This window comes from Tamandua tetradactyla, chromosome 12 (genome assembly GCF_023851605.1).
Source record: "Tamandua tetradactyla isolate mTamTet1 chromosome 12, mTamTet1.pri, whole genome shotgun sequence".
Taxonomy (NCBI): domain Eukaryota; kingdom Metazoa; phylum Chordata; class Mammalia; order Pilosa; family Myrmecophagidae; genus Tamandua; species Tamandua tetradactyla.
Genome location: NC_135338.1, coordinates 17927654 through 17937028, shown reverse-complemented (window position 1 = coordinate 17937028; position 9375 = coordinate 17927654). Strand labels below are relative to the sequence as shown.

Below are 9375 nucleotides of genomic sequence, written 5' to 3'. Positions count from 1 at the left end.
ACATCTCGCCACATTCTCTCCAGCGCTTGTATTTCTCTGTTCATTTGTACACAGTTTTATTCACGTCATACAATACAACCTAAGTAAAAAATCAATGGTTCCTGGTATAATCACACAGTCATTCTTTCACCACCACTATCTATCTATAAGGACATTTCCATTACTCCCCAACTTGCAAAAATTGCATTTTTTCCAATATACCATTCCACCTCCACACCTTGCAATGTTGACATTCCTTTGCTCTCCCTTATGCAAAAACATCCTTATATTTGCACATTTAATTATCATCATTGTCCACTCTAGGCATTCCTATGTTGTACCATTTCAGTCTTCAACCTCTATCTTTCCTTCAAGTATCATACATGCCCCCAGCCTTTCTCCCTCAACTATACTCACACTCAGCTTCATTCACTGTATTGGGCTACAATACAGATATTCCAGAATTCCATTTCTGAATTTTTACAATCAGTCCTGTTGCACATTCTGTACTAAATGCCCAATCTCTACCCTCTTTCTATCTCCTGATAACCTGTGTCCTTAACTTTAATGTTCAACATTCACTCATTAATGTTAGTTCATATTAGTGAGACCATACAGTATTTGTTCTTTTGTTGTGGCTAATTTCAGTCAGCATAATGTCCTCAAAGTTCACCCATGATGTTCCATGCTTCATGACTTTATTCTGCCTTACAACTGTGTAATATTCCATTGTATGTATATACCACAGCTTGTTTAGCCACTTATCCATTGATGGATATTTGGGCTGTTTCAATCTCTTGGCAATTATAAATAATTCTGCTATAAACCTTGGTGTGCAAATGTCCTTTTGTGTCCTTACCTTCAGCTTCTCTGAATATATACATAGTAATGGGATTGCTGGATCACATGGCAATTTGGTACTTAGCTTCCTGGGGAACTGCCAAACTGCCTTCCAGAGCAATTGCAACATTCTACATTCCCACCAACAGTGAATAAGTGTGTCTCTCTGCACATCCTCTCCAGCACTTGTCATTTTCTGGGGTTATTTTTGGCTGCTCACAGGGACTTCAACAACGTATGGGCTGACTCTTGCCTCTTTTTTTTTTTTTTTTACAATTGGTTTTGTTCTTTATTGAATGGAATCCCAAGATGTTGACATTTCTTTGATGCCTGGAACTACTAAATTTAATTTCTCTGAATGTTTCTACATCTTTTTCTTAGCAAGTTATCTTAAGTAGCTTACCCAGTCAGTGCCCACAAAGTACTCCTGTCTGTTGCCATTCTGATAAAACAAAAACTATTCTTTTTTTTTAGATGTGTTGACAATATCTGAACTGTTTTTTTTTAAACTTCTTTTTTATAAATAAAAAAATTAACAAACAAAACATTTGGATATCATTCCATTCTACATATACAATCAGTAATTCTTAATATCATCACATAGTTGCATAGTCAACATTTCTTAGTACATTTGCATCAATTTAGAAAAAGAAATAAAAAGACAACAGAAAAGGAAATAAAATGATAATAGAGAAAAAAAAAGACTATACATACCATACCCCTTACCCTTCACTTTCATTTACCACTAGCATTTCAAACTGAATTTATTTTAATATTTGTTCCCCTTATTATTTATTTTTATTCCATATGTTCTACTCTTCTGTTGATATAGTAGCTAAAGGGAGCATCAGACATAAGGTTTTCACATTCACAGAGTCTCATTGTGAAAGCTATATCATTGTTCAATCATCATCAAGAAACATGGCTACTGGAACACAGCACTACAGTTTCAGGCAATTCCCTCCAGCCTCTCCACTACATCTTGAACAACAAGGTGATATCTACTTAATGCGTAAGAATAACCTCCAGGATAACCTCTCGACTCTGTTTGGAATCTCTCAGCCATTGACACTTTGTCTCATTTTACTCTTACCCCTTTTTTTTTTCTTTTTTTTTGACTCTTGCCTCTTGAGGTTAACAGGGCTCCAGTTCAAAAAGGTAGGGAATCATATCTCACTGGCTCATACACTGTTGGATACCTTCTAGCCAACTGGAGGCCAAGGCATGGGCGTTCTCCTCAAAGGGACAGTGTTCTTCTTTAGTCAACTTCTAGAGGCAAGATCGAGGCTGCATACTGGCCCTGCCCTGCATGCTCACTGGTACTTTCTCAAAGCTATCACAGAAGCACGGGTTGCGGTGGATGGAATTTTTCCAGCCTTCTGGAACCATCTGGAAGAAAGGGAAATGCTTGAGTGAAAGTGTAGATCTGTTGCACATTGAGGCCACAAGAGGAACTGTTTCTTAATGCCAGGGCAATTAGGTGGAAGTAATTGAGGGTGGCCTGGAGCCAGAGCCTCCCCTCCTGGCTATTGGCTTGCAGAAGCCTCTGATTCTGGAAGGAGGCCTTTTTGTAAGGGGATGGGAGACCTACAGAGGAGCTGTCATCCTGGTCTTCAGCCTCCTCCTCCTCCTCTTTCGTGAGTGCCCAGTCACTCAGAGAAGAGGCAAATAGTTTCTATGGGGACATTCCTCATGGAAGGAAGGTGGCAGTGACTCCACCACTGTGACTTTGGAGCACTTGGAGGCTTTGCTTTTTAGGAATGTCTGAGGGGCAGGGAGTATGCATGTCAGAGTGTTCCTCTTTGGGGCCTCCAGCTTTCCAGGAGCGGTATACAACATTGGAGTTTACCCATATCCACAGGTTAGGTTCAATGTCAGGACCATCTTTGTCAGGATTGGATTTCTTCTCCAGAGGTAGTTTTGGAGACTCAATTATACAGAGTCTGTATCTGGCAAGGTTCTGCCTTGCTAAGGATAGGTGGGTGGTAGTACAGTCCAGAAGGACTCATTTCCCATGTCTCAGTAGAACAGCCCTGGGACCTGGCCATGGAGGCTGACTCGGAAGTTGGGATGTTGGAGTTTCAGGTCCCCTTTTGGGGAAAGTCTGCAGGCTAGGAGAGGCTGGAGAGATGTTTTCTATTTTTTATAGTGGTTATTCTAGTGAGTGTGAGATGATATCTCATTGTGGTTTTGATATGTATTTCCCTGATAGCCAGTGAAGCTGTCCATCTTTTCATGTGTTTTTGAGCCATTTGTATTTCCTGGTCTGAAAAGTGCTTGTCCATTTCTCATGCCCACTTTATAATTGGGCTGTTTGCCTTTTATTGCTGTTAAGTTATAGAATTGCTTTATGTAATCTGGATATTAGACCCTTATCTGATATGTGGTTTCCAAATATTGTTTCCTATTGCATAGGCTGCCATTTCACTTTCCTAACAAAGTCCTTTGGTGCACAAAAGTGTTTACTTTTGAGGAGATCCATTTATCTATTTCTTTTTTCATTGCTTGTGCTCTGGATATAAGGTCTAGGAAACCGCCTTGTATTATAAGATCTATAAGATATTTCCCTACATTACCTTCTAAAAGTTTTATGGTCTTCATTCTAACCTTTAAATCGTTGATCTATTTTGAGTTAATGATTGTGTAAGGTGTATGATATTGGTCCTCTTTCATTCTTTTGGATATAGATATTCAGTTCTCTAAACACCATTAACTGAAAAGGCTGCTCTGTCCAAGTTGAGTTGGCTTGACAGCTGTATTAGTTGGGGTTCTCTAGAGAAACAGAACCAGCAAGAGAGATCTATAAATATGAAGTTTATAAAGGTGTCTCACACAACCATCAGAATGGAAGAGCCCAAATTCTGTAGAGCAGGCTGTGAGGTTGGTGACTCAGATGAAGAGTCTGGACAAACTCCACAAGAGAGGCTCACTGGTTGAAGAATCAGTGAAAGAGTCTCTCTTTTTCCTAAAAGCCCTCAACTTATTGGATTACTTCTTGTGGGGGACATGCCTTAGTTGATCTCAGATGTAATCAGCCATAAATGCAATGAACTGACTGATGATTTAATCAACCACCCATGAAATATCAGGCCAGTGCTTGCCTGACCAAACAATTGGGCATAATCACTTAGCCAAGTTGACACCAGAGCCTAACCTTCACAACCGCCTTATCAAAGATCAATCATCTGTAGTTGAGAGGGTCTATTTCTGAATACTCAATTCAATTCCATTGGCCAGTATATCTTTCTGTATGCCAGTACTATGCTGGGTCTTTTTTTTTTTTTTGCTTGTTTTTGTTTTAGTTTTCATTTGATATGGCCAGGCTCCAGAAATTGAACCCAGGTCTCTGACATGGCAAGCAAGAACTCTGCCACTAAGCCACCACTGCCCGCCCCATGCTGCTTCCACCACTATAGTTTTGTAATATGCTTTAAAGTCAGGTAGTGGGAGACCTCACACTTATTCCTCTTTCTCAAGATAAATCTGGTTATTGGCTTTTCTGTTTCTGCAAGTAAGTTGTTATGATTTTAATTGGTATAGCATTGAATCTATACATTTGAGTAGAATCGACATATTTAGTCTTCAGATCCATGAGCATGGTATGTCCTTCCATTTATATTTATATAGTCTTATTTGATTTCTTTTAGCAATGTTCTGTAGTTTTCTGTGTGTAGGTCTTTTGTGAGCTTGGTTAAATTTATTCCTAAATATTTTATTTTTTTGGTTGCTATTGTAAATGGAACTTTTTTTTTATTTCCTCCTTCAAACGTTGATCACTAGTGTATAGAAACACTACTGATTTGGGGGTATTGATCTTGTATCCTACCATTTTGTTGTACTCATTTATTAGCTCTAGTTGCTTTGCTGTAGATTTTTCAGTATTTTTGATATTAAGTATCACACCATCAGCAAATAGTGAAACTTTAACTGCTTCCTTTCCATGGGTCAGAGGCTTTACTTACAGTTCTGCACTGTGACCTCAGCCCTTCCACCCATTCCAGACTATTGGATGATCTATGTCCAGTCATGGGTGTCCCCTAAACAATTGTTTCAGACACTTCCTTGCTGTTTGCTAGCTGCTCCAGAGGACTAACTAAATTCCACATGTCCCTATGCTGCAATCTTGTCCTGTATTATTTCTTAATGATTTTTCTGATGAAATGTGAGAGGCCAGTTTCCAAGCAGAAAAAGCTATACATATTACTGATACTTTGCAATGAAAAAAGCAAGAAAACATTTAGCCCAACTCTTGAACTTATTTTGTTTCCCCACATAGAAACTGCACTTTTATTTTTGTCCTTGGTTCTTCATTTCTCCACGTTATTGGTTTCTACAGCCTGAGTAGAGGCCCAGTCATGCTTTTTTGTTCTCATTTCAGAGCTTTGGAACTTTCCTTTCCCTGTCCTCTCAAACCTCCAGGGGAGGTCAGGGATGAAATGTTGCTTCCTCCTGAACTTCCATCTGCCAGTGAGGCCTGGGGCAAGCCTTTCTGTCATACATAGTCTAGCTCTCATGCTCCCTGTGTCTCTCTCTTGGCCTACCCACAGTTTGAAATGCTCCAGAAGACTGGAGACAGTGAAATTAATATGAGGAAACAGATGCCTCAACTGTGGGGGTGTTTATAAGTAAAGTTCATAGGACAAATAGCTTGCTGGAGGCAAGGGAGATAATTTTTTTTTTTAACACAAGCAGCTATGGCTACATTAGAGTTTCCTCAGAGGCAAGCCTGCCCAGCATGGTCAGTGATAGGAATGAGAAAGTTTAAAGGATTCTGGGCACCATATCTCCAATATGCAAGCACACAAAATGGATTTGGACATTTAAAGGGGCTCCCCATGTGTACACACACAGGGGTTACTTGAGGGGGATACCACCCTTGGGTTGGCCCCCTGATAGCCACCACCTCAGATAACATCACCCTAGCTCACGAACTCGCTAATGGAGAAGACACCCAAGACCACCACCATTATGTCAAATACATGACAGAGGGAGAAGCAGGTGACATTCCAATCAACCTCCAGAATCCTCACTGGAAGGCAGAAACTTTCACAGCCATCATTTAGATGCTACAGTTATAGTTTTGGAGAAAGTGAGAGGAGTCAAAAGATTTGTGTAAGTTGATATTATCTTACAGTACAGGTTTTAACTTGGGCTCCATGGACAGCATTGAGGATAGAATTCAGAGGTTTGTGAACTTAGTTGGGAAAAGGTTGGATTTTCATTCTCACTGACATCCAACTAAAATTCAGCACTTCCTTCATTCATGAAAGTAGGAAGCAGACCACAGTTTTACTCATAGTACCTGTGACATTGTCAACAATAAAAATCACAGATACGTTTATATCACATTGCAGTTGCTGAAAATGTCTCAATATATTGTTTATGTTCATCTCTACTTCAAAATTATGAGTTGTATCAGATGTGCCACTAGACATTGTTTAATATATCTATAAATATAAATTGCTAAGTCACAAATATGTTTCCTAATGTTCTGATGACTATATTTCACGTAATTGGCTCCCTTTTAAATCCTATGTCTTTTGAGGCATTTAAAAACTCTATTTTGAGGGTGGGCAATGGTGGCTCATTGGCAGAGTTCTTGCCTGTCATGTCGGAGACCTGAGTTCGATTCCCGGTGCCTGCCCTGTAAAAAAAAACTCTATTTCGAGAAAGAATCTATTGCTTTCACCAGTCTGCCAAGGTTCCGTGGTACACAAAAAAATTTGCAGCACCACTGTCTTTGAACATCTTATGTCCAAGAGCCCACAATGTATAAATATAGGAAGGTTATTTCAAATAATCACCACAACCCCATAAGCAGATTCATTATCAACTTCATTTTATGAATGAGGAAACCAAGGCTTGAAGCAGAGTCTGCCTGATTTTAAAGGCTGTGATCTTTATACAACATCACGCACATACAAATACAAATATATTTTTATGACTCCCAAACATCCAGTCAAAAATTCAATTAGCACAGATACTACTGGCCATCAAACTAAATTAACTGGTGATCTGTCTCTGCAATGCCACCAGAACTGGTTGAAACAATGAAAAAAAAATCATTCTGACAGATGTTTTGCTTAATTGCATTCATGATTTGATGGCCCTCCTCCCCCCTTCCCAAAGTGGCTGAGTAGGCCAAGAGTTTAGCTGTTATGGGGCACGAGTGAAGCAAGCCCGTGCTTTCATTATATCAGGATGTCAGTGCCCTCTTCACCCAGCTTTGGCTCCAACCCCCAGTGCCAGGCTGCCACTTCATGGAGACACACTCCTCGTCCTACTGGGACTCTGACTTTCCAGTCTAGGACTCCATGAGCCCCCATCATCCTTTCCAAAAGGGATATCTATCCTGTCCTTCTCCACCCAATGTTTGTTCTTTTTTTTTTTTGTATGCAGCATGGCAGCGGTCATATTTCATTCTTTTTCCATGTGAGTATCTTGTTATTGCAGCACCATTTGTTGCATTTTTGTTTGGTTTTTTGTTTGTTTGGGAAGCGCATGGGCTGGGAATCAAACCTCGGTCTCTCACATGGCAGGCAAGAATTCTACCACTGAACTACCCTTGCACTCCCACCCAATGGTTTAAGATTGAATTATTCATGAAGACAAGGGGAGGGAAAGACAGGGCAGAAATACAATCACAGATTGCCTTGGGTGCTAGGTAGAAAGACAGAGGGCTCTCTACACTGATGGGATTAGCATTAAAATATTTGAGGACCAATAATAAGCAAACAATTCTTCAAATAATAGATTAATTCATGATAATTCTGGTGAGTGTCACAAAGATGAAATTCAAAGCATTATATAACAGAGGGCCCTCACCTAGTCTGGGACATAAGAAAAGACTTCTCTGAGGAAATGATGTTTGTGAATTCATCTTTTATAGTATTTATGGTTTTAATATCCTGCTGGTGTGTAACCATTCTTTCATTATAATATGAAATACAAGTCAGGCCTCACCTCTGCGGTCTCCTCTCAAGTAAGGGTGGTTATAGACCATTTCTGCCTGAGATTCCACTGTGCTGAGAATTGGGAGCTGGTGGCAAAGGTGTCTGTCACACATGGTGAGTACACAGCCCTAGACAGCTTGAGATGCCCTTGGTCTGTGTCACCACAGCTGAGCTGAGATTGAAAAGTGCAGCCCATCCAACTTGGCCCAGCTCATCTCTGCCACTGCAGCTTGCTTCACTGCAAGGACTGGGGAGCAGCGGCTGCATGTGCCTCATGTGGCATTCAGATGGCCTCCTGCAAATCCGATCCATCACATTCTACAGTCCAGTGTCTCATTTGTGCATGCTGTACAGCATAAATCCAGTCTTTTCAACTAGAAGCATAACAGTCGCAGTTATGATGAGGGATGGGACTGGTGTGAGGCAGATGGGAGCTCTGACCGACTCTAGGAAGGGAGATCTCCTTTTCCCTGGAGACAAAAATTCACTCAGTGAAGGCTTAAAATTCCTACTTGAGAGCAAAATTACAACTCATTCAGAAAGCACTCCTTCTGATGAATTATTCCTTAGTATTTTTTTAATCCCTTTTTTCTCCCTCCTGCCATCTTTTGACGTCACCAATAATGGGTGCTAAGCAACATGGGAGAGGAAAGAAGAAAGGGAAACAAAGGCATCATTGTTAACCAAAATCCAAAATAATAAATTGAGTTTTGTATGGCATTTCTAACAAATAAGAACAAAAACTCTTTATGCTCAGAATGAAATCCTTTACTCACTTTAAAGATTTCTCCCTAAGGCATCTGTTCTGTTGATGGACATACAAATCTCATGACTTTTGGGAAAAAATAATAAACCACACATGTATCCTCATCCTGGGAACTTCTGATTCTGACACCTTTACTTATTGTTTTCCTGACTACATTTCAGGGGTCCTCTTTTGTCTCTAGAGAAAGTATTATTTAATAGTCATTTAAAAAATAGATTTTCTTTTTCTTTCGTACATCATACTCAACTTACGTTAATAACAGCAAGAACTTTACACCCATGAATCCCTTTGTGACACATAAAAATGTGGTCATTATTGTTTACTTAAGCACAAAGAAAATTGGGTGCCTTGTTTAGATTATTAGATTTTGATTTGATAACTATTAAAGTGGAACAACAAAATCACAAACCAACACCTTCTATCTCTTTCATAGTCCTCTAAATCACAGAATATAGATTCTAAACTAAAAGCCAAGTCGAATTGTACTTTTTTGTAAGAAATCAAATTTATTTAACATATTGTTGGGTTTCCACTTGCCACTTATAAGAAATCATTTTATCATTCTAAACCTAAATTAATAAGCACTCTGTTTCTTAATGGCAAACTCTTTCATATACTTATTTGATGCCTAACACTAAAGAACTGTATCAAATTCCATGGCTTTCAGTATTTTTGTACTTATTCTTTTAAACTTGTTTTGCTTGAGCTTTCACCTGAAATATTGAAATAAACTGTTCTAATTGCATAGAATACCATTTCTCAAACCAATTCTGCAGAACACTAGTCTTTCATGAATTGTTAACATGCCAATAAAAAGAAGTTCCCGAGTCAAATAAG

The 9375-nt window shown here is 39.4% G+C and overlaps 1 pseudogene; it reads right to left on the bottom strand.

Annotated features, from left to right (window-relative positions):
- Positions 1–1953: 1953 nt before the first annotated feature.
- LOC143651342 (forkhead box protein R1 pseudogene) lies at positions 1954–7885 on the bottom strand (annotated as a pseudogene).
- Positions 7886–9375: the final 1490 nt, after the last annotated feature.